We start from the raw sequence: 26,984 nt of genomic DNA, 5'->3' as shown, positions 1-26,984 counted from the left end.
ATAGACTATAGCACCACGGTCAAACTCACAAAAATCTTGATAACCTGCCATTGTATCAGCAGTAATCTATCTAACAACTGCGCCGGACACTTGCTGTCATATGTAGGCGTTGCCGACCGCAGCGCCGTATTCTGCCTATTTACATATCTCCGTATTTGAATACTCATGCATTTCCTCAACAAAACAATGTTGAGCATTCGCCTTCCCTACTACCAACCTAACGTGCTTATTCAATTTCTTTCGCGTTTCAGCGTACTTTGGCAGTAGTAGAATCGTCCTGCAGTCGTACTCAAATGCGGGTTCACTAAATTTGCGCAAAAATGTCTTGCTGAAAGAGAGTCGTCTCCCCTCCAGGATTCCCATTCGAGTTCTCGAAGCATCTTCGTAATACCTGCGTGCTAGTCGTACCTACCGCTGACAAACGCCGCAGCCCGCCTCTGAAATGTTTCCATGTCTTCCTTTAATCCAACCTGGTGGGGGCCCAAACACTAGCGTTCTACACGCCGTCTCCTTTATGGATGAGCTACACTTTCTCCCAATAAAACGAAGTCTACACTTCCCTAAAACTCCCTCAACAAAACAAAGTCGAGCATTCGCCTTCCCTACTACCAATATGAATTCAATTTCATATCGCTTTTTAACGTTAGGCCTAGATAGTTAATTGAATTGACTGTGTCAAACTGCACCCTACTAATTCTGTACTGGAACGTTGCAGGAGTGTTTTTCCGACTCATCCGCATTAATTTACATATTTAGACGAGTGTTGTCCAGAAAGTAAGTTCCGATCGGTTGCGAAATGGAAACCCCTGGGAAAATACGGTAAAGTTATGCGCAGATGTGTTGGGTAGTGTCTTTAGTACGCCCGTCGACAATGTCGCGTCGCTCTTTTCAGTTTTGAGTGAACAGTGAGCACTTAAAGATGCGTAGGGAATAACGTCTGCCGCCAAGTATGAGGGCCTTGTTAGAGATTTTTCCTGTGTCATGCAGCCCACATAACACAACTGTCGAGCAGTTACTTCTTCATGCCAATTCTCATCCGCACCCTGCAGGGGCAATGAAGACGCTCCTGCAGCGTTTCCGATTAGAAGTGTTTGACCACCCGCAATACAGTCCGTAATTGACTCCCCCTGAGTCTCATCTCTGCTCACAAGAACCGCTGGCTATGAAGGCAAAATTTTTCCTCAGACAACGAGCTGCAGACGAGTGCAGATAACGGGCCGAAATCACAGGCGGCTGCTTTCAATGACGAGGATATTGGAAAGTTGATACAATACTACAACATTCGAAGTTGGAGCGGCGACTGTGTACAGAAGGAGGTGGAAGGTGTACCTAACTGTTGCAAATAAAACGTTTCTAGTATACACTGTGGTTTCCATTTCGCGACCGATCGGAACTTACTTTTTGGACAACCCTCGTACATTTAGAACAACTTGCCATTCATCACATCAACTAGAGATTTTCTCTGAGTCATCTTGTATATTCCTACAGTCACTCAAAGACAACACTTGCCCGTACACTGCAGAGTCATCAGCAAACAGCCGTAAATTGTTGTTCACCCTGTTCGTCAGAAGGCCAGATTATTTTTATTCTACCTACACAGGAAAAATACAGGACAGTTTATGGATATTGTAGTGGAAGTCAAGTGCGCTTTTAACAAAATTTTTGTTTACTTTAAAGTTGAACAACGTGAGCCATAGTCCATTAACGCCAAATTTCGCCACACTTTCTATCGGATACGTTCGCATTATGACCCACGTTGATTTCTGTTTTCATGTCACGCAGTGTTCCTTGCCTGTTAGCACCGACAACTCTACACAAACGCCGCTGCTCTCGGTCGTTAAATGATGGCCGCCAGCCACTGCATTGCCCGTGGTGAGAGGTAACGCCTGAAATTTGGTATTCTCGGAACACTCCTGACTCTGGGGATTGCGGAATACAGGATTCCCTGACGATTTCCGAAACGGAATGTCCCATGCGTCTAGCTCCAACTTTTGTTTCGCGTTCTAAGTCCGTTAATTCCCGTCGTGCGGCTATAATCGTTAGGGAAACCCTTTCATGTGAATCATCTGGGTACAAATGACAGTTCCGCAAATGCAAAATCGTTCAAATGGCTCTGAGCACTATGGGACTTAACTTCTGAGGTCATCAGTCCCCTAGAACTTAGAACTACTTAAACCTAACTAACCTAAGGACATCACACATATCCGTGCCCGAAGCAGGATTAGAACCTGCGACCGTAGCGGTCGCGCGGTTCCAGACTGTAGCGCCTAGAACCGCTCGGCCACTCCGGCCGGCCCGCAAATGCACTGCCCTTTTATATCTTGTGTACGAGATACTACCGCCACTTGTATATGCGCATATCGCCATCCCCTTGACTTCTTTCACCTCAGTGTATTGCCACACACACTCACACACTCAGTGGTCATACCGGACTCGAGAGTTCATTACCCCAGCAACGTATTTTCTCCATCTGTCTCTGTCTTGGGCTATTTCCTTCCATTCACCTTCAATACCTAGGCTCCTCAAATCAGCCTTCACATTGTCCTCCCATCTACGCCTTACTCTCCCCACTGGACGTTTTCCCTCTAAGTGCCCTACCAGTACTCTGCGCGCTGCTCTGCCCTCATCCATCCGAACTACGTGACCTGCCCATCGCAGCCAACGTGATTTAATAATACTAATTATGTCAGGGCTTGAATAGAGTTCGTGAACCTCTTCGTAATGCAGTTTTCACCACTCTCAGCTAATGTCATCCCTCTTTGCTCCGAAAATTTTCCTCATAATTTTGTTTTCAAATACTCGAAACGGCTTTTCATTTTGCACAGTGAAAGACCAATTCTCACACCAACACAGCATAACTGGTAGAATAGTTTTGTATATTCTAATTTTTAAATTCCTAGACAATATCCGTGATGAAAGTAATCGTATTGCCACACGTGGGAATATTCCTATAGGTCGCGATATACACTCCTGGAAATTGAAATAAGAACACCGTGAATTCATTGTCCCAGGAAGGGGAAACTTTATTGACACATTCCTGGGGTCAGATACATTACATGATCACACTGACAGAACCACAGGCACATAGACACAGGCAACAGAGCATGCACAATGTCGGCACTAGTACAGTGTATGTCCACCTTTCGCAGCAATGCAGGCTGCTGTTCTCCCATGGAGACGATCGTAGAGATGCTGGATGTAGTCCTGTGGAACGGCTTGCCATGCCATTTCCACCTGGCGCCTCAGTTGGACCAGCGTTCGTGCTGGACGTGCAGACCGCGTGAGACGACGCTTCATCCAGTCCCAAACATGCTCAATGGGGGACAGATGCGGAGATCTTGCTGGCCAGGGTAGTTGACTTACACCTTCTAGAGCACGTTGGGTGGCACGGGATACATGCGGACTTGCATTGTCCTGTTGGAACAGCAAGTTCCCTTGCCGGTCTAGGAATGGTAGATGGTTCAAATGGCTCTGAGCACTATGGGACTCAACTGCTGAGGTCATTAGTCCCCTAGAACTTAGAACTAGTTAAACCTAACTAACCTAAGGACATCACAAACATCCATGCCCGAGGCAGGATTCGAACCTGCGACCGTAGCGGTTTTGCGGTTCCAGACTGCAGCGCCTTTAACCGCACGGCCACTTCGGCCGGCAGTAATGGTAGAACGATGGGTTCGATGACGGTTTGGATGTACCGTGCACTATTCAGTGTCCCCTCGACGATCACCAGTGGTGTACGGCCGGTGTAGGAGATCGCTCCCCACACCATGATGCCGGGTGTTGGCCCTGTGTGCCTCGGTCGTATGCAGTCCTGATTGTGGCGCTCACCTGCACGGCGCCAAACACGCATACGACCATCATTGGCACCAAGGCAGAAGCGACTCTCATCGCTGAAGACGACACGTCTCCATTCGTCCCTCCATTCACGCCTGTCGCGACACCACTGGAGGCGGGCTGCACGATGTTGGGGCGTGAGCGGAAGACGGCCTAACGGTGTGCGGGACCGTAGCCCAGCTTCATGGAGACGGTTGCGAATGGTCCTCGCCGATACCCCAGGAGCAACAGTGTCCCTAATTTGCTGGGAAGTGGCGGTGCGGTCCCCTACGGCACTGTGTAGGATCCTACGGTCTTGGCGTGCATCCGTGCGTCGCTGCGGTCCGGTCCCAGGTCGACGGGCACGTGCACCTTCCGCCGACCACTGGCGACAACATCGATGTACTGCGGAGACCTCACGCCCCACGTGTTGAGCAATTCGGCGGTACGTCCACCCGGCCTCCCGCATGCCCACTATACGCCCTCGCTCAAAGTCCGTCAACTGCACATACGGTTCACGTCCACGCTGTCGCGGCATGCTACCAGTGTTAAAGGCTGCGATGGAGCTCCGTATGCCACGGCAAACTGCCTGACACTGACGGCGGCGGTGCACAAATGCTGCGCAGCTAGCGCCATTCGACGGCCAACACCGCGGTTCCTGGTGTGTCCGCTGTGCCGTGCGTGTGATCATTGCTTGTACAGCCCTCTCGCAGTGTCCGGAGCAAGTATGGTGGGTCTGACACACCGGTGACAATGTGTTCTTTTTTCCATTTCCAGGAGTGTATTCCGAATTCAGTACACTGACAGCTGGTCATGGACCTCCTTGTCTTACAGTGAATATTCGAACTGCAGTACGGTATTCGACCAGCATCTTAGTTAATTCAGAGTGTGTATCTGGGGCAGCATTCTAACAGCATCTTGCCGCCTCGTATAGCACGGAGTGACACCTCATTACCATGCTGAGCAGCTGACCCCGCTGGCAGTGGCAGGGCGGTGTCGGGAAGGTGCACGATGGGTCGGCTGTAGGCGGAGCGGACCGCCGGACCAGCTGTCTGGCGCCGAACAGCGACCGCCCCGCATCCACTGTGCCTCAGGCGGGTCACGAGCCACGGCATTTCGCCCGCAAAGACTAGACCAGTCTTGGCTACGCTAGGATCCTCATTTGCGTAACAGAGCGGACTCTGCCGGCTGCTGCAACACAGCCTCCCACACGTCTAGCACCCACGCAGCAAAGCTACGCTCGGTCACGATTTACAGGTGTATAAGCACTTACCAGCACCCCCCTCGGCACGCTGCAGACCACATGTCGTAGTAAGAGGAACGACCGAAAACATTACATTAAAGGGGCGGGTAGATCTCGCAACGAGAAGACGGCAAGTGCCATAACCGGATTTCCCAGAAATTTCGCTCAATGGGTGAGTTGTCAAAATAAACGAACACGCGTATCGGCTTATTCGCAGGTACTCGACCGTTTCTGAGAAAAAGACAGTCAACGTTTTCGATGTAATTTAGATGCCTTTAGCGCGTGAGGATCTCATGGGTAAAGGGACACTGTGGGTAGCGTCACCGCTGCATACGTTTGCGCCCTGTTTTCGAAACCTATTATAGTTTATATTTATTTCGTTTTATTTTATTTTTCATTTCTCTACTCATGTCCGTAGAAGGTTCTTATCAAGCTAGGGGATACAAAGACGTTACATTAATTGCAGGCCGGCCGTTGTGGCCGAGCGATTCTAGGCGCTTCAGTCCGGAGCCGCGCTGCCACTGCGGTCGCAGATTCGAATCCTGCCTCGGGCATGGATGTGTGTGAAGTCCTTAGGTTAGTTGGGTTTAAGTAGTTCTAAGTCTAGAGGACTGATGACCTCAGATGTTAAGTCCCATAGTGCTTCGAGACAGTTTGAACCATTAATTGCAGAATAACGACTAGGTTTCAAAATAAGTGTCATCCATTTACATCGATAAGCCATAACAGTATGAGCACTGCTCACTGCGACGTCGGATTCGACATGCTAGCGTTGCCGGCTCGTGACGCAGTAACAGAAGTATGTAAACGGAGCGGACACGATCGGGGTGTCAACCAAGCGAAGATATGAGCTGAAAATGGGGAAATCACTTGAGATAACCGACTTTGACAAAAGGAAGATTATTATTGCATTGTTGTTGTGGTCTTCAGTCCTGAGACTGGTTTGATGCAGCTCTCCATGCTACTCTATCCTGTGCAAGCTTCTTCATCTCCCAGTACCTACTGCAACCTACATCCTTCTGAATCTGCTTAGTGTATTGATCTCTTGGTCTCCCTCTACGATTTTTACCCTCCACGCTGCCCTCCAATGCTAAATTTGTGATCCCTTGATGCCTCAAAACATGTCCTACCAACCGATCCCTTCTTCTAGTCAAGTTGTGCCACAAACTTCTCTTCTCCCCAATCCTATTCAGTACCTCCTCATTAGTTACGTGATCTACCCAACTTATCTTCAGCATTCTTCTGTAGCACCACATTTCGAAAGCTTCTATTCTCTTCTTGTCCAAACTGGTTATCGTCCATGTTTCACTTCCTTACATGGCTACACTCCACACAAATACTTTCAGAAACGACTTCCTGACACTTAAATCTATACTCGATGTTAACAAATTTCTCTTCTTCAGAAACGATTGCCTTTGCCATTGCCAGTCTACATTTTATATCCTCCCTACTTCGATCATCATCAGTTATTTTACTCCCTAAATAGCAAAACTCCTTTACTACTTTAAGTGTCTCATTTCCTAATCTAATCCCCTCAGCATCACCCGATTTAATTTTACTACATTCCATTATCCTCGTTTTGCTTTTGTTGGTGTTCATCTTATATCCTCCTTTCAAGACACTATCCATTCCGTTCAACTGCTCTTCCAAGTCCTTTGCTGTCTCTGACGGAATTACAATGTCATCGGCGAACCTTAAAGTTTTTATTTCTTCTCCATGAATTTTAATACCTACTCCGAATTTTTCTTTTGTTTCCTTTACTGCTTGCTCAATATACAGATTGAATAACATCGGGGAGAGGCTACAACCCTGTCTCACTGCTTTCCCAACCACTGCTTCCCTCTCATGCCCCTCGACTCTTATAACTGCCATCTGGTTTCTGTACAAATTGTAAATAGCCTTTCGCTCTCTGTATTTTACCCCTACCACCTTCTGAATTTGAAAGAGAGTATTCCAGTTAACATTGTCAAAAGCTTTCTCTAAGTCTACAAATGCTAGAAACGTAGGTTTGCCTTTTCTTAATCTTTCTTCTAAGATAAGTCGTAAGGTTAGTATTGCCTCACGTGTTCCAACATTTCTACGGAATCCAAACTGATCTTCCCCGAGGTCCGCTTCTACCAGTTTTTCCATTCGTCTGTAAAGAATTCGCGTTAGTATTTTGCAGCTGTGACTTTAGAGCCCGTAAACGAGTACCTTGGAAACAGAGGAGCTGGTCGAATGCTCAGGTGCTACGGTCGTGAGGTCGGAGGACAATGAAACCGCCGGTAGGCGCTAAATGGTTGGACGTCCACAAGTCTTCACAGAAGATGGAGCTCGGAGGCTTGCCTCCTCTGTAAAGTAGGATAGTTGGTCATCTGTGGCATCTCTGTCGAAAGATCACAATGCTGGTGCACGCACAAGTGTTTCTCAGCCCACCGTTCATCGTACATTGTTAAACGTGGAGCTTCGCAGCAGATCACATCTACGTGTTCGCATGTTGTACCAATGACGTCGTAAGTTACGATTCCAACGGGCATGGGACCATCGGGATTCGACCGCCCGTCAATGGAAACGTGTCGGCTCTTCGGGTGAATCACATTTTTGTTACGCTAGGTCGCAGGTCATCTCCACAAACGTCGTCATCGAGGTGAACGGCGGCTCGTAAAGTGCAGCACGGTACGGACGCAGGCTGGTGGCAGCAATATTATGCTACGGCAGACATTCCCCTGCTTGTTCATGCGAACTATGGTAGTAATCGATGAGACGCTGACAGCTGCGGACCTCATGAATTCCATCATGCTTGATGTATTCCCTGACGACGATGTCATCTTTCAGCATTATAATTGTCAATGTCTCTATGCCAGAACCGTACTACAGTGGCTACAAAGCATTATAGTGTTCTAACGTTCATGTCTCGGTGACCAGATTCCCCTAGTGTAAATCTTATGGAACCCATCTGGGTCGCTATCGGGCCCAATTACAGTGTGCGCAAATCAGCAGCCCGCTGTTTACGCTAGTTGCATGAACTGTGCATAGATATTCAATGCCACAAACCTCCACAAACCTACCAACAAACTGTCGGATCCTAGATACGCAGAATCGGTGATGTATTTCGTTCTAAAACCGGACTAACGAGCTATTAAGCAGGTGGTTCAAAAATGGTTCAAATGGCTCTGAACACTATGGGACTTAACTTCTGCGGTCATCAGTCCCCTAGAACTTAGAACTACTTAAACCTAACTAACCTAAGGACATCACACACATCCATGCCCGAGGCAGGATTCGAACCTGCGACGTAGCGGTCGCACGGTTCCAGACTGTAGCGTCTAGAACCGCTCGGCCACTCCGGCCGGCTTAAGCAGGTGGTGATAATGTTTTGGTTCATTAGTGTATTGTATGATATACGGGGTGTTGCCATTGCAAACTTCTATGACTTTCAGAAGGGAGTGGAAATGGTTCAAATGGCTCTCAGCACTATCGGACTTAACTTCTGAGGGCATCAGTCCCCTAGAACTTAGAACTACTTAAACCTAACTAACCTAAGGACATCACACACATCCATGCCCGAGACGTGATTCGAACTTGCGACCGTAGTGGTCGGGCGGTTCCAGACTGTAGCGCCTAGAACCGCTCGGCCGTCCCGGCCAGCAGAAGGGAGTGAGTACATGATATTTTGTACAGGAATCCATGTTCGGAAACGTACCGTTTCCGTTCTGAATAGGTATGACAGAAGAGACGGATGAGAATTTTTAATATCTACAGTGCAGTGGCATAATCGACGAGTACCGAAAATCTGCTATGAGTCCACATTACAGTACCAAGCAGAATCAGTTTAAACGTGTAGTTGGCTATGAAAGGCTCAAAAATTCCAACGATAGACGGTAGAGATTCATTGTTCTGCACATCAAGACCCAGTTTGTGTAAATATCACAGGCATGCAGTATGTGAAGAGATTGGTGGAATTAATAGTAAGATTTCAGAAGTCGCTCGCATTATTCTACTGTCAACTGCAACAGTTTCCAATGGAACGGAACAAAGAGTATGGAGGCTATATTTTATTGCAAAGTACGTTGGTTAAGTCAAGGGGCACTCCTGAATGTGCACACTGCCCAAGGTAAGACAGTGCAAGGTGAGAAATTACTTCTGTCTGATTTGATGGGGGTGCATTTACAAATAAAATCTAGTTGTAGGACGGACACATTGTGACAAACACAGACCGTTTCCCGAAGCTCCCTGTTGTTGGAGGAAATGCAAAGTTCGAAGAAGTATTGTGACCTTGAAGTTATTACAAGAATAGTTTCCTAAACGTTTTGAGGACATTGCCAGTCTTACATCTGTCTTCGAGCTGTTTTAGAGACCGTTTATCGTTTGACTTGAAAGTGCCCCTCTGCATGTGTGCGGATGTATCATTGACCTGCAAGGGAATTCTCGTTTTAATGGCAAATCCTTTTATGTTACAACTGTCAAGGGTGTCTACTTTGCCTTCCTCAGGTAACGCTTCCACATATCCATAATGAGGTTGCGGAAGTGCTACAGTATTTTTGCGTGAATACCTTTTTTCGATCATTAAATTAAGTAAGGCAAGGTTACATGGTAAACTGAGTGAGAATCTCTACGAAACTGTCTTTGTTTGTCCGTATGCCGACAGTTTGTACCAGATAAAAGAAGGGCGCCAACATTATTAAGTAATAAAAATACTCAATATTAGTTTTGTTTGTGTTTTGTGTTGTTGCGAAATGTGAATAGAAAACCAAGCCGAATGCAGTGTGACTGCGCTCTCCTTTAAATGTGGCGTGTATGCAGTGTCCCCCCCCCCCCTTCTACCCGTGCTCACCGTGCCATGGGAATGGGGGAAATGTGCTACGAGGCTGAGTGTACAGCACGCGGGTCGAATTCTTGGCTGACACTCTTTTACATGCATGCACATACAAACTTGTGATATATTTTGCAATTGCGTTTCATCAGAGTCTTAATTTACCATTCAGAAATGTGTAATATGTTCTCCAACAGACGTATCAAAAAAAAAAAAAAATCTGATGATAGTCAGTCCTGCGCCATTCTCTTGTGCGAGTGGGAGGAGTTAAACTGCATTCGCTGCTATTGATATGTCGTGTCAAACGTGCACTTACAGTTGTTTCGAGAGAAGATACATACACGGGTTCTTTCACAGACCCCCACATAAAAATCGTATACTCGGAGATCCGGCGATCTTCGAGGCCAGTGGTGTAATGTGACACCCGTGCGCCTCTTATAACAGATTCATCGTTTAGGCCATACTGTCGATGAACAGCTAGGCGTACAGTTCAAACTGAATAGCACCTGTTGCAACATAGAACGCAAAACATCTTTTGTTGCTGTGTTCGCCATTTTGTCTTGACATATACTGCGTAATGAATGAGCGAGCGGGGAAGGAGGTAGCCGTGAAACTACCTGCACCTAGCAGACCCTTAGTGGCAGCCATATGAACAGGCAAGTTATACCTGGCACTAGATGAAATGTAGGTCAGAATTCACTCTTTTAGTGTGGAACATATTTCAGCTGCAGTCATGCGACGTGAAATTCTTACTAAAATTCGTCTACAGTTAATTAACTGCATCACTTTGGAATGTTTACTCTGTAAAGTAAGAAGGGTCCATTAATGTTATGTCCTGTAAACGTCTTTTTTTGATTCTTATTTTTTGTAATCTAATGTGACTGCAAAAATAAATGCTAATGAGGGAATCTGCGAAATGCAGTAGTTACTCTTGAGCACTGAATCCCATAGTTTTTACGTGAACAAGTGCGTCGTGATTCCTTACTCTACGCTTGAAGAGTTGGTTTCCGGAGCGTGCCAATAACGTGCTCTGTTCATCTGCAATGTGTCCGCTCCTGGTATCTGAGTGGTCAGCACGATGGAATGTCATGCCTAACGGCCAGGGTTCGATTACCGGCTTTGTGGGAGATTTTCTACGCTCAGCGACTGTGTATTGTATGCATCTGATCATCATCATTTCATCCCCATCGACACGCAAGTCGTCGAAGAGGCGTCAACTCGAAAGACTTGCACCAGGCGAGCGGTCTACCCGACTGGAGATGCTAGTCACACGGCATTTCAATTTACCTGCAGTATGGCGGCTACTACTGGTTGAGTGTTTCAGTCCGTTCATCGCGATCTTTTAGTGCAAAAGTTATTTAAATTAAATAGCCTAGCCAACAAAGATAAAAAGAATATCGACTAGAGGGAAAAATTGGTGTAGTTGTAAATTTTAGTACAGTGGTAGGAGGGGGTGTAATAAACAACATACTAAAATTCCTGATGGTGAGTGTGGGGATGGAGACGGGAGTGGGGAGTGGTAAAGATCACTTTTATCGTTTGTCTAGAATATCTAGAAAGTCGTGACATCTAAAGAGAATGTTCCTCAGTTTGAATTTAAACTACAATGAATTTCTTACAAGAATGATTTTAATAACTTTTTTTCTTTAGGACAAACAGTTCCCGCGTTGCAGCTGATGGAAAAATCACAGATTATTAAAATAAAGTTTTAGTTTTATAAAACTGATGTTTATTGTTAAATGAGGTGGGATAAGAAGAAATGTCTGTAACACATCTAAGTGCGAAACTTCCTGGCAGATTAAAACTGTGTGCCCGACCGAGACTCGAACTCAGGACCTTTGCCTTTCGCGGGCAAGTGCTCTACTATCTCAGCTACCGAAGCACGACTCACGCCCCGTCTCACAGCTTTACTTCTGCCAGTATCTCGTCTCCTACTTTCCAAACTTTACAGAAGCTCTCCTGCTAACCTTGCAGAACTAGCACTCCTGAAAGAAAGGCAAAGGTCCTGAGTTCGAGTCTCGGTCGGGCACACAGTTTTAATCTGCCAGGAAGTTTCATATCAGCGCACACTCCGCTGCAGAGTGAAAATCTCATTCTGGAAACACTCCCCAGGCTGTGGCTAAGCCATGTCTCCGCAATATCCTTTCTTTCAGGAGTGCTAGTTCTGCAAGGTTCGCAGGAGAACTTCTGAAAAGTTTGGAATGTAGGAGACGAGATACTGGCAGAAGTGAAGCTGTGAGACCGGCCGTGAGTCGTGCTTCGGTAGCTCAGATGGTAGAGCACTTGCCCGCGAAAGGCAAAGGTCCCGAGTTCGAGTCTCGGTCGGGCACACAGTTTTAATATGCCAGGAAGTTTCATATCAGCGCACACTCCGGTGCAGAGTGAAAATCTCATTCTGGGGACATCTAAGTGCATTAGGACCGTATTAAGGGATAAATTGTGTTCTGTAGGTGTAACAGGTTAGAAGCATGAGGGAAGATACGTTGCGAGACAGTGGTCACGTACTTCACACCTTCATAGCTGGGAGTACAACGTCACAGAAAGCAATTACAGAGGACTTCACAATGTTACGGGGATTCTTCCGCAACTCGCCTTGTGAATCAATGGCAACACAGTGCAGAGACTCTCCCGGGGAGAAGGGTTTATTTTCCACTAAATGTGTTAACAGTACAGTTGATTGCAGGTTGTTGTTGTTGTTGTGGTCTTCAGTCGTGAGACTGGTTTGATGCAGCTCTTCATGCCATACAGTAAAGCTGCATGCCCTCCGGAAAAAATTACGGCTGTAGTTTCCCCTTGCTTTCAGCCGTTCGCAGTAGCAGCACAGCAAGGCCGTTTTGGTTAGTGTTACAAGGCCAGATCAGACAATCATCCAGACGCAAAAAAATGTATATATCTCTATACATTGTTGTACACTGCTACAGTTGAAATAGATTCGTAGTCATCTGTACGGCCGCTGTAACGATCTTCCGGGGAAAACGATTTCCTCCACGACGACCGCTGCTCGCTTTTCATTTTAAAGACAGTCTGTATCTTCCTAGCATTTCCTGTCCAGTTCTCTTACGTAAGTAACCAAAATAACTCCATTGAGTTCAGGATTGTATGGTAGACTAAATTTCAATTTACTAAGTGAGCTCCTATTTTCAGTTGTTACGTGAGCTTTTATGTAAACTACATCCCTATAAACAATGGCTGAGAAGTGTTTATCAGATGTTGTCAGTGACCTGTCTAGTGTTGTTGGGAAAGGGATTAGATTGGTAAATGTAGCATATTGCTGTTCTCTGTCCTTGACAGCGGCTTGTAAAGCTGCGTAACCGTAGTGTGGTCACTTAGTGGTGAATTAATGAATGACCGGAAAGTTACTGCACTTCTGTCACCATTTAATGTGTTTCTGGCAGACTGCATAAATGTCTCCCACTCAGGAATTGTAGGACTGCGCCGCATTGAGCTGAACTACTTCCCACACACCCACAGAATATCTTGCAAGGTGAGCGTCATTAGGTTTGATGAAATAGGAGTGATCATGTTTAAACCTAGAACAGTAAACTGCTGTAATGTGTTACTTACTTGTGTTAAAATACCTGAACTTCCGTAACATCTAGGTGATCTACTTCTATCCCACAGACAGCCAACTAAAGCCTCTGAGGCTCTTCAGATGTTAGGAGAGCTGAGACTAGGGTGGTGCATTTGATACCCCTCATGCTGTTCTGACAGCTCCTGCTGTTAAAATTTTTCTGCGTAAAAGACCAATTATCAATGCAAATAAACACTCACTTAAAGACTTGAAAATAAATCCCCTATATAAACATGGACTCAATGAAGTTATTTTGGCTACTCAGTGAGATAACTGGACAGGAAATGATGTGGAAATATAGACCGTGTGTAAAGTGAAAAGTGAGCAGCAGTCAAGGAGCGTCAAATTGCCTTTCCCGAAAGTACACTGTAGCTTCCGTACAAAATGACTGATAACCAGTTTCCCCCTACCATCCTAGAACAGTGTGCAGATATTCATCTCGATTCGACTCATATGTGTTTGTTGCAGAAGTATTATTAGTAATTCATACCTGTGTTCTACCTGGTGTTAACGCACTTTGTGGAAAGTACAGCCCCTTGGGACATACTCACACGCTGCTTCTCCACTGATTCGTAAGGTGAACTGCAGAAGGGTCGGCGTGAGTTTGTGAACCACACTGCAGTTGCTTTTTGTCACGTAGTACGGTAGAGACAATGGAAAATAGTGTGCTGAATCAAATTTTTTCTCTGCAGCGGAGTGCACACTGATAAGGAACTTCCTGGAAGATTAAAACTGTGTGCCGGACCGAGACTTGAATTCGGGACGTTCGCCTTTCACGAGCAAGTGGCCTGCCGACTGAGCTACCCAACCACGACTCACGTCCCTTTCTCACAGATGGGGTCTGGATTGTAGAAGATGAGGTACTGGCGGAAGTAAAGCTGTGAGGACGGATAGTGATTCGTGATTGGGTAGCTCAGTCTATATCTACGTCTACATCTACTGCTACATGGTTACTCTGCAACTCACACTTAAGTGCCTGGCAGACTACTTCTCTACCATTCCACTCTCGAATGAGGCGTGAGAAAAAGGAACACCTAAATCTTTCCGTTCGAGCTCTGATTTCTCCTATTTTATTATGATGATCATTTCACCCTACGTAGGTGGGTGTCAACAAAATATTTTCGCATTCGGAAGAGAAACTTGGTGACTGAAATTTGCTAAATAGATCTCGCTGCAAAGAAAACCGCTTTTGTTTCGGTGACTGCCACCCCAACTCGCGCATCATATCAGTGACACTCTCATCCCTATGGCGCGATAACACGAAACCAACTGCCCTTCTTTGCACTTTTTCGATGTCCTTTGTCAATCTTACCTGGTAAGGATCCCACACCGGGCACCAATATTCCAGCAGTGGACGGTCAAGTGTAATGTAGGCTGTCTCATTGTGGGTTTGTCGCATTTTCTAAGTGTTCTGCCAACAAAGCGCAGTCTTTGTTCCGCCTTCCCCACAATATTATCTTTGTGGTCTTTCCAGTTTAAGTTGCTCGTAATTGTAATTCCTAGGTATTTAGTCGAATTGACAGCCCTTAGATTTCTGCGTCGTTAGATCACTTGCCCCCAAAAGTCCCGAGTTCGAGTCTCGATCCAGCACACAGTTTTAATGTGTCAGCAAGTTTCGAAACTAGTCTACTCGCTCTTCAGTTTACAAACCTATGAAGGAGGAGGTGCATAACAGCAATAAGGAAACCTGCCTACCATGATGCTTCTAACCTCAACCCCCGTATTTCCATGCTGTTACACCACCAGGACATAATTTATTAGTTAGTACTATTCTACTGCAATTAGGTGTCATATTGTTACTAATATTTATTTTTAAACCATGTTATTTAACGATACACATAAATTTAATACCATAAAATATCTGCGATTTTTCTATCGTCTGCAACGCGGTAACTATTAGTTATAGAGGAAAAAAAGGATAACGCCTTTTTTGGAGGAACTGTATTGTAGATTAATTTCGTACCGGAAAACATTTTCGCTTTCGAGGTATTCAAGTAAAACTCAAGAAATCTTTAAATCCCAGCCCTTTCCACTCCTACGCTCACACCCAAGCTGTCACGACTTTTAGTATGTTGTTCGTGACATTCTCTCCTTCGGCTGTACAGAAGCTTGCGTGCACACGGATTTTTTTCCTAATTTTCCTTCGTTGACTGGACTAAAACAAGAAACCCACAATTCGTTCTTTTGAGCTTAAATTATTGTTGTTCAATTTGCTTTTTCGGCACCAACCGGTTACATACAAAAGCAGTACCGGTGGCACAACCGTGGCTAATCAGGTTACACACTTTGTCGAACACTGACGTCGCTTCTGTACTTGTTTCGTTATTTTAGTTACAATGACTCTCGTCTATTCTTTCATCCTCGACATACTACCCCGAATGTTAAATTTGCAAATACATTACACATTCTCTCAGATCATCCGTCGTCCCTCCCTTCACTGCTTCCGCGGGTGCGTCTACTTCAATAGCGAACAGTCCTCAGGAGTTGACAGCAACAAAACGTGAGCCTTTCACTTGATCGTCAGATAAGATCAATAATCACCGCTGCAGAGTGAAAATCTCATTCTGGAAACATCCCCCAGGCTGTGGCTAAGCCATGTCTCTTCAGTATCCTATCTTTCAGGAGTGCTAGTTCTGCAAGGTTCGCAGGAGAGCTTCTGTAAAGTTTTGGAAGGTAGGAGACGAGATATTGGCAGAAGTAAAGCTGTGAGGACCGGGCGTGAGTCGTGCTTCGGTAGCTCAGATGGTCGCCGGCACGGTAGCTCAGCGTGTTCGGTCAGAGGGTTAGCTGCCCTCTGTAATAAAAAAAACTGCGTTAATCGATCAACAACGAACTTAAACGGATGTCTTACGACGTCCGCCCCGAGCAGATGCAACGATCAAAAGCGAACAAAATGAGATTTAAACAAAAAAAAAAAAAAATATGGTAGAGCACTTGCCCGCGAAAGGCAAAGGTCCCGAGTTCGAGTCTCGGTCGGGCACACAGTTTTAATCTGCCAGGAAGTTTCACATCAGCGCACACTCCGCTGCAGAGTGGAAATCTTATTCTGGAAGATCAATAATCGTCTGGACAATTCTTGCTTTGCAGTTCTTTTGTAATCAAACAGCTGCATTATTGGGACACTGAGTTCGAGGGTGAATTCGGATATTCATTTACATGTAAAGAATTCTATGCATTAATAAAAATATAAGGGGACATCTGAGATCAAGGACGATGTGGTCACCTGACAATATAACTTTGGACTGTTTCTGACACATATTGTATAAGTATGTTTTTAAGCCCTAACATTTCTAAATTTTCTCTTCGTTCTGGGGTACGTCTGAAGTTACGTTGTGAAGCCGCGTATTGTAGACCGGGGAAGATAGATGGAAACAACAACGAACATCTTCCTAGCACGGATACTGTAGTGGGTCATGTGTGATAAAAGAAAATAATTGTACAGATGTGAGTGGGAGTCGCGCACTTAGGGTTTCGTACAAACTTAATTCTGTGTATACACAGTTCATTCCTTTCGAGAATCGAGGATTTCTGCGATCTTAGCCTGTTATCGAAATTGATACTGGCAAGATATCTGTCCCGAGGGTTGCAAGACTTTCGAGAAGTTTTAATTTAAAAATTGAGGTTGGATAACAAATGACAAAAGAGATAGTTTTTTCGTGTGATGTAATTACAGATTAACAGTTTTCTGATGCTTTTCCTGTACTTGTACTCTGACTTTCTTCTTGCCAAATTTCATGATTCTAAGTCACATGGAAGTACGGTCTAGGTTTCAAAGGGCGAGTTTTGGTGTATCAAAATGTGTGATATAAATGACTGTATCTTTTGATTGCTCTGACTTAGAAGCTAACTTTTAATATACCGCCACGCAACCATAGACCACAGTACGTCACATAAATTTCAACTTGATATGTCTAACCGTTTCCGAGAAAAAGGGCGTTGAACAGGCAGACGGACAAACAGGCATTCAGATATCAAATAAAAAAATAGTATTTTCTTGTAATATAATTAAAAGTTAACAATTTCCTGATTTTTCCTTTGATTTTAGTTTGCAGCCATTCTGCTTGGCAAATCACGTGATTCTTCAACGGGAAGTACCTTGCAGGTTTTGCTGAGTGGGCTTACGAGTATCAAAATATATGGCAGAAATTGTCGTATCTTTTTGATTGCATTGATTTAGAAGCCTCACGTTTTTACATCGTTAAGGACTGTAGACCTTAATACGTGACATAAATTTCAAGTTGATACATTTACCCATTCCTGAGAAATAGCGTTTGAACAGTCGGACAAACAGACCACGTGCAAAAAGAGATCCAATAAGGTTTCCGTTTGATCATGTTGAAGTACGGTACCCTGAAAATTGAGAAAACTCATGAATGACAAAGAATTTCGTTTGGCGCTACAAAATATTTCATCTGAAACTGTGGTTATCCGTTTATTTTCTAAATTATCATGAAATACTAGTGTATGAATTGCACTTCAATTAGAAATTCTTGTAGGAATCTTGGCTCGATTTTGTTTGTTTCCATACTGCAGGGCAGTCCTAAAACTCAAAAGAGTTGTGTTTATCAGTTTTCAGCTTCTTATTTCGCGTCTTAGTCACGTCAGTTTCGTTAGAATGTTCTCATGGTCTGTTGGTTCTAGAGTCGACGTGAAGACGCTGGTCAGCTCGTGGATACAACTGTCACGGATCATTACACACGACTCTTTATATAATCCACCATTTTTAATTCAGATCAGCATCGGTTTATTACCAAAAACAGGCAGATAGAAACACTGCAGAAGACATGTATTGAAGTATTGCTGATGAGCGCCAAGACGACTTGTGTAACGGTTTGCAGCCGATGTGTTTGTGTGTCAACAAACACGGCGAGTGACATGCCGAGGATTTAATGATTGGACCGTAGCGATTTGGAAAGACTATTTGTCATATTAACATATACATGTCAGGGCGTTTCTTGAATGAAAACATGGCCTATGATATTTCAGAAAATAAGCATAAATCCAGAGTGTTCGAAGTTTTCACACAGAAGAAAGAACTCATTCTTTGCCACAGTAATATATCTGACACATGTCTGTTGCATTGTACCTAGAGACACTGTTGTTACTTTTGTTGAGGTCTTCAGTCCGGAGACTGGTTTGATGCAGCTCTCCATGATACTCTATACCGTGCAAGCCTTTTCATTCCCAAATAACTAAGGCGCTGTACATCCATCCGAAACTGCTTTCTGTACTCAGCTCTTTATCTCTCTCTATAACTTAACCTCCACGCTTCCCTTCCAATGCTAAATTCGTGAGCCGTTGATGTCTCAGTATGTGTCCTATCAGCCGATTCCTTCTAGCTCCCCAATGCTGTTCAGTACCTGTCATTAGTTACGTGATCTACCCATTTTATAATCAGCATTTCAGAAGCTTCTATTCTCTTCTTGTCCAAATTGTTTATAGTCTGTGTTTCAGTTCCACACATAGCTGCACTCATTACAAACGCCTTCAGATAACGCTTCCTAACACGTAAGTCTGCATTCGATTTTAACAAACTTCTCTTCTTCAGAAACTCTTTTCTTGTGATTGCTAGTCTACATTTTGCTTGCTCTCTAATTTGGCCATCACCAACTATTGTGTTGCCGAAATACCAAAACTCATCTGCTACTTTACTTGTCCCCATTCATAATCTAATTACCTCAGCATAGCCTGATTTCATTCGTCTACATTCCGCTATCCTTGTTTTACATTTGTTGGTATTCCTCTATTATCCACCTTTCAAGACTGTCCATTCCGTTCAATGGCTCTACCGAGTCCATTGCTGTATCTGACTGAATTACAATATCATCGGCAAACCTCAAAATTTTTATTTCTTCTCCCTATGCTTTAATTCCTACTCCAATTTTTCTTTTGGTGACCTTTACTGCTTGAGCAATATACACATTGATTAACATCAAAGATAGGCAACAATCATGTCTCACTCCTTCTCAACCACTGCTTTCCTTTCATACCCCTCGACTATTTTAACTGCCGTCTGGTTTCTGTTCAAGTTGTAAACAGCCTTTCGCTTCTGCTACCTTCAGAATTTCAAAGAAAGCATTCCATTCTACATTGTCAGAAGCTTTGTCTTGGTCTACGCCATTCTGTCAGAACTACTGATAGCCTTGGGAGAACCAGCCATAACAAAGGTTTTCCATCTGATGTGCAAGATGTATGAGGTAGGCGAAATGCTCTCAGACTCCAAGAAGAATGTGATAATTCCAAATTCGAAAGAAAGCAAGTGCTGACAGGTGTTAAAATTACGGAACTATTAGTTTAATAAGTCACTGTTGCAAAATACTAACACGACGTCTTTACAGAAGAAACTGGTAGAAGCCGGCATCGGGGAAGATTAGTTTGGATTCCGGATAAATGTAGGACCACGCGAGGCAATATTGACGGTACGATTTGTCTTACAAATTAGGTTAAGAAAACGCAAACCTACGTTTATGGTATTGGTAGATTCAAATGGCTCTAAGCACTATGGGACTTAACATCTGAGGTCGTAAGTTCCGGAGACTTAGAACTGCTTAAACCTAAGGACATCACACACACACATCCATGCGCGAAGCAGGATTCAACCCTGCGACCGTAGCAGCAGCGCGGTTCCGGACTGAAGCGCATAGAACCGCCGTGAAATGTTTCGACAGTATTCGTACGACTAATATGGGGTGTTTGGGTCTATCATCGCCGTATAGTAGGCTGAACATTTTGCAAGCGGTTATCTTACTCCAAGATTGTCCGCAATGGTGATTCTGCACAGGTTGTCCTGAAATGATGTTAAGAAAAACGTGATCACGGAACAAAAGATGTTCTCCTCTCTGTCATGAATTACAAATCTTAAGGTATGAACAAGCGTTTTGTGGAATTGAGAATTCGAGCATGGATACATTGCTGGTAACTGCATCGTGACACTTCACTGCAGTTAATTCAGTTGGAATTCCTGCTACCGCAGCTACCGTGGAGGCTGTGGTTGCGTGACAAACGGTTGGCCACCCATGTAACTGATATTTATTCGCCGGGAACTGCTTCTGGAATTTTCAAGAGGAGACAGGGAATGCTGATTTACAAAATATTGCTCGCCGCTCATATATTACACAATAAACATACCAGTATCACAGAAAAATGCGTTCATGCCCTATTCAACGGAAAGAATAACGACGACTATTAATTTGCGCATTATCGACTAGTTTTGCGCTGTCGTAGTCAACCTGAACTATATAAAGTAGCTCTATATCTCTTCTACATTCCATCAGTTTTTACACCTCTGCTTACCTACTGCACATGTTCTCAGCAGCTTATCGGTAACGACGTAAAGTATGCCCCATATTTAAAGTAAGTGCTCCCATATCGAACGGAAAGAGCAGAAGTGGTTGCTGAGCACGACCTTTCGAGCATGTGGAAACATACGTTCGATTAAATGAAAATCTTCGCGAGCAAAAAATGGTTCAAATGGCTCTGAGCACTATGCGACTTAACTTCTGAGGTCATCAGTCGCCTAGAACTTAGAACTAATTAAACCTAACTAACCTAAGGACATCATACACATCCATGCCCGAGGCAGGATTCGAACCTGCGACCGTAGCGGTCGCTCGGTTCCAGACTGTAGCGCTTAGAACCGCACGGCCACTCCGGCCGGCCTTCGTGAGCAACTCCAGTTATTGGACTCTACGATTAAAGAGACCTTTGATATTAGAATATGCACCAGCAGGTACAATAGACACAACGATTACGTATAGTGCACACGCCGAGCGAGATGGCGGAATGTTTAAAACAAGGGACTAATATACGCGAGTATTGCGGCTCAGATACCCGTCCGCCCACCAAGATTTACGTTTTCCGGATTTCGTAGAACCACTTAAGACGTATTCTAAAATGGCTGCGTCAAATCGGCTTTGAAAAACTCATTCTGTTCCCCATTCTTTCGATACCGAGATTGTTCCCTGTTCCTAATGACCTCGTCTTCGACGGGACGTTAAACATTAATCATCCTTCGTTAGTGGGGCACGGAAGCAAATGCTAACAGAAAAGAGATCGCAGAGGAATTAAACTAAATAGCTTACCTTTTCGTATGGTGGACTGGGCCTCAAAGTGGAGCTTATCGCACGCGCTGTGGCTTATTTCCTGAGATTTTCTGTTGCTTGCTCGCTGTAAAAGATAAATCCGAATGTAGTCCAAAAGTAAAATCGAGATCTCGAAATCTAGCGCACCAACATAATGAACGTTTCGTGCAATAATTTTGCAAACCGTTTTGTTAACGTTGGAGCTTTCGCACTGGGATCCTTATGTAAAATATTCTCGGTGTTCAGTTCACGTTAAATCGGAGTAAAAACTGGAGCTTTGGAAAATTATCATAATCTACTTCGTCAGGAGGTGACTGCCTGCCGGGAGACGCTCACGGTAGGCACTCATCGCCTTACGGACATGATGGTGATAATGAATAAAGGCATCATGAAGTTCTTGCCACGTCAGTTCTTCCAGTCTCTAGCTTTCGACGAAATCCTCCATCGTCACTGTCAGGAGATATTTCAGTAGGCCAACTAACGAAGTACCTAGCGACCTACTCAAATATCTCCGAATGATTACGATGAGGAAGTCGTCGAAGGCTGGAGAGTGAGAAACCTGATGCAGCAACTCCGTGAAGAATTTATTGAAAAATTTCCTACATGAGAGTTATAATCCTCTAAACCTCGGGTAAGCAGCAGATTTTCGTATAACAAGTAGCTGAGAATTTGGCGTTGCCCCAGTATGTATTTATTCCAATTCCTAACAGTCCATCTCCTCCTTCCCAATCTCTCTGCCCATCTCATCTTCCACCCTCTCTGTCCAACTGATCCTCGCCCCTCTCCCTGTTCATCTCCTCATCTTTCCTTTCTTTATCTACCTCCTCTTTTGCCCTTCCTCTAAATATTTCCCCTCCCCCATCCCCCCCCTCCCAATATCCTCTTCCCCCGCGTTGTCCGTCACCCCTTCCTCCTCCTTCTCTCTCAACGTTATCACACTCACCCCAGCAGGACGTTGGTTGTTTTTGCTCCCACAGTATTCCTTTACAGATTGTAGCTAACATGTGCACAAAATTTGGTTGAAGTCGTTCCACGGGTTTAGAATAAGCTTCATGCCTGTGTCTTTGCCCGCTTACGCAAGTGTCAAATATATATCCCATATATTTAACATATTTCACACGTATTTTTACACATAATTCACCCGTATCTCTAGCGAGGTTTTCACCGCAGTTTCATTTTCACGCAGCTTAATGTTTATGATGTCGTATCTCCTCAACTGTTTTCTGTACAATGATATAAAAATGTGGCTACTGTATATGTTGGGAATAGATTTAGGAGTAAAGAAGTGATAAATTAAAACATTACACACGATGCTACAGTTTTTCGCGCATCACCGTATTTGACGTCATATCTCCTGAACTATAAGTCGTAAAATGATATATTTTGTAGGTACATTAATCGACATATGTGGTTATTATACGTGAAATGCCTTCTGAATAGAGTTAGTAAGGGAGTAATAAATTAAAATTTCATGTATGATGCGGCGATTTTTCACGCGTCTTAGTGTTTATGACCCCATATCTCCTCAACTACATGTCGTAAAATTACATGTTGTTCTAGGTACATTCAGCGGAATATGTGTATTCTGTCTGCGAAAAGTGTCGCTAGTAGATTTAGAAGTAAAGCAGTAATAAATGAAAACGTCACGCATGATGCGGAGCTTCTCACCCATTTCAATGTTCATGACGTCAAATCTCCTTGACACTGCGTCGTAAAATAACATAATTTTGCTGATACATTCAGTGGTATGTATGATACTATCCACAAAACGTGTTACGAAGACATTTAGAAGTAAAGAAGTAATAAGTTAAAATGTCATATTTCATGCCGCAATTTTACTGCAGTCAGGCAGCAGAAGCTGACCGCGACACAAGCAGCAACAGGCAAGTAACCGATCTTTTGCCTTTTACGAGTTCCTAACCAGGAGTGTATTTTATAATATCATGTGTGTGCTTTAAGAGTTAAGTTTCTTGTGTTTCTGTGTGTTTATTTAATATGTAATAGGCATAGTTCTCGCGTTTTCATTTGCGTCGAAGAATAAATCGATTTTGTGACATATTACAAGCTCCTAATCAGGGGCAAATTATTTAGTTCCACCTGAGTGCTTCGGTAGTTAGGTTTTTGAATCTCTGCGTGAACTAATTTATTGGAAACAGTTCCTGCGCTTTCGTCATGGTTTACAGTAGAATTGCGCAGCACGTTCCGATAGTCCGTTTATCTGCATAGTTTAGTTTTCAACGGTCTTTAGTATGAACAGGGACTGCGATTGTTGCGTGCGGATGCGAGTCGAGATGGGTGACATTTCGATCTCAGCTCCAGGCTGTGATGGCTTCGGTTATACAACTTGAGGCTGCAGTGGATGGGCACCACTGTTGTGGGCCGGCCGTGGGGATCCAACGGACGTCCAGCACGTCAGAGTCCTCCGATCGGTCCTCACAGGTAGACAGCCCAGTTACTGCTCGCACTGAGGTTGACCCCTCACCTGTGGTCGAGTGGGAGGTCGCCCCAGGGCGAAGCAGGCGGCGAAAGACTTCCCAGGCGGCCGCACGTAAGGCCTCACCGGTTTGTTTTGCAAACAGGTTCCAGGTGCTGTCTCTGGCTGACACTTTCGTTGAGCTAGATGCTGTCCTGTTGCAGAGGAAACAACTGAGGCTGCAAGATCCGGGCAATCGCAGACACCAATGATGTGTATCACCTTGGATCAGAAGAGATTCTCTCTGGATTCGAGGAGCTAACAGAAGTGGTAAAGGCTACCAGTCTTGCTTGCAAAATGAAAGCTGAGCGGCATAGTCGACAGGACCGATTGCGGACCTCTGGTACAGAGCCAGTGGAGGGTCTGAATCAGAGGCTCAGACGGTTTTTCGACCGTGTAGACTGCAAGTTCCTCGACTTGCGCCAAAGGGTGGTTGAGTTTCGGGTTCCACTGAATAGCTCAGGTGTCCATTATACGCAGGAGACGGCTACTCGCGTATCAGGGGCTGTGTGGCGTGGACTGGGCGGTTTTTTAGGTTAGAGGGCCTCGGGAAAACACAAGAAGGGCTTCAGCCACAAAGTGTGCAGGCCGAACACAGGAAGAACGTAGATACAGGAACCATCGTTATCACAGTTGTAAATTGTCGTAGCTGTGTTGGGAAAGTACCAGAGCACTGATGCTCAAATCGTTATAGGCGCTGAAAGCTGGCTAAAGCCGGAGATAATCTCAGCCGAAATTTTTGTGAAGAGCCTAACTGTGTTCCGAAAGGATAGGCTAAATGCGGATGGCGGTGGCGTGTTTGTAGCTTATAGAAGTAGTTTATCTTGTCGCGAAATTAAAGTAGATTGTTCCTGTGAGTTAGTTTGGGCAGAGATGATTGTTGGCAAGCGGAATTGGATCCTTTTACCGACCTCCCAATTAAGGTGATACAGTTGCTGAAAGGTTTAAAGAAAACTTGAGTTTGATTTGAAACACGCACCCGACTCATACGATTATAGATGATGGTGACTTTAATTTCCGCTCGATATGTTGGCGAAAATACATGTTTAATTCCGGAGGTACGCATAAAACATCAGCCGAAATTATGCTAAACGCATTCTCTGAAAATTGTTTCGAGCAGTTAGTTCATGAGCCCACGCGAATTGTAAACGGTTGTGAAAACACACTTGACTTCTTAGCAACAAATAATCCTGAGTTAATAACGAGCATCAAAACCGATACAGGGATTAGTGAACACAGGTTTGTGGCGACAGATTGAATATTGTAACACCCAAATCCTCCAAAAATAAACGAAAAATATACCTATTCAAAAAAGCAGATAAGACAAATAAAATAAAATAAAATATTAATTATTAATTATAGTGATTGGAAGTAATTAATATTTGCATATCTGGAACGTGGACGTTTAATTACTTGGTATCAGACGCTTGACAATGGCTTTTTCGTAAGTGCAATGTTATTCGTAGTTGACCGTGAAATGTGATTCAAATAATCGGACTTCGTATTTAAATCGTTTCCAAAGACTGCTGCGGTAGGTGCGGACTCAAAATCTAAATCTCAATATTAGAATAATTTGCCAGCCATGACAATACGTCGTACAGAGGTGACTGTCTACTACACATAAAAAAGTTTACACAGTTAGTTAAATCAGATATATTCAACGAATAAGCCTACAGTTAAATAATTCTACTTACTTTCATAAATGTAAATTCTTTACAGAATCGAGTGCGTAGTAAGATTGCAACTCGCAGTGTTCTTATATAACTTCAAATATGGCGGTGTGCCAGTTAATAAAATATACGTGCTTCCCGCACCAGTTGTTCTGCATGACCTTCCCTTTCTTAATCAAACATAAGAGTGTCCTAATTGTATTTTGTTTTATCAGCGACATAGCGCTGCAGTTCTGTGCCATAGGCTTTATTTATTTGTCAGAGATTAATTATTTAATTAAGATTTCGCGTTTCCGAGGAAACTCACGCACGGCATGCAAATGTGCCTTTATAGCCTTCCTGAGAGACAATCTCCACTCATTCCAATTAATATCATACGTGTAGACGAGATGTGGCTTGAATTCAAAGAAATGGTATCGGTGGCAGTTGAGAGATTTATACCAGATAAATTAACAAACGACAGAGATGGTCCTCCTTGGCACACAAAACGGGTCAGAGCACTGTTTCAGAAACAACGAAACAAACATGCCAAATTTAAACAGACGTAAAATCCCCAAAGTCGGTGATCTTTTACAGAAGCTCGAAATTTAGCGCGGACTTCAGTGCGAGATGCTTATAAGAGCTTTCACAACGAAACTTTGTCTCGAAACCTGGCAGATAATCCAAAGAGATTATGGTCATATGTGAAGGATGTTAGTGGCAAGAAACAATCAATGCCTTCTCTGCGCGATAGCAATGGAGATACTATCGAAGACAGTGCTGCCAAAGCAGAGTTACTAAATACAGCCTTCCGAAATACTTTCACAAAAGAAGACGAACTAAATATTCCAGAATTCGAATCAAGAATTGGGTAACGTAAATATCCTGGGAGTAGTGAAGCAACTTAAAAAAATGGTCAAATGGCTCTGAGCACTATGGGATTTAACACCTGAGGTCATCAGTCCCCTACAGTTAGAACTACTTAAACCTAACTAACCTAAGGGCATCACACACGTCCATGCCCGAGGCAGGATTCGAACTTGCGACCGTAGCACCAGCGCGGTTCCGGACTGTAGCCCGTAGAACCGCTCGGTCACAACGGCCGGCTGAAGCAACTTAAATCACTTAATAAAAGCAAGTCTTCTGGTTCAGACTGTATACCAATTAGATTCCATTCAGAGTATCCTGATGCATTAGCTGCATGCTTAACAATAATATACAACCGTTGGCTCAACGAAACATCCGTACCCAAAGATTCCAAAGTTGCACATGTCACACCAATACTCAAGAAAGGTAGTGGGAGTAACCCACTTAATTACAGGCCCATATCGTTAACGTCGATATGAATTACGTAGAAGAAAA

Source organism: Schistocerca piceifrons, chromosome 1, assembly GCF_021461385.2.
Source record: "Schistocerca piceifrons isolate TAMUIC-IGC-003096 chromosome 1, iqSchPice1.1, whole genome shotgun sequence".
Lineage (NCBI taxonomy): Eukaryota > Metazoa > Arthropoda > Insecta > Orthoptera > Acrididae > Schistocerca > Schistocerca piceifrons.
This window is presented reverse-complemented; position numbering follows the sequence as displayed.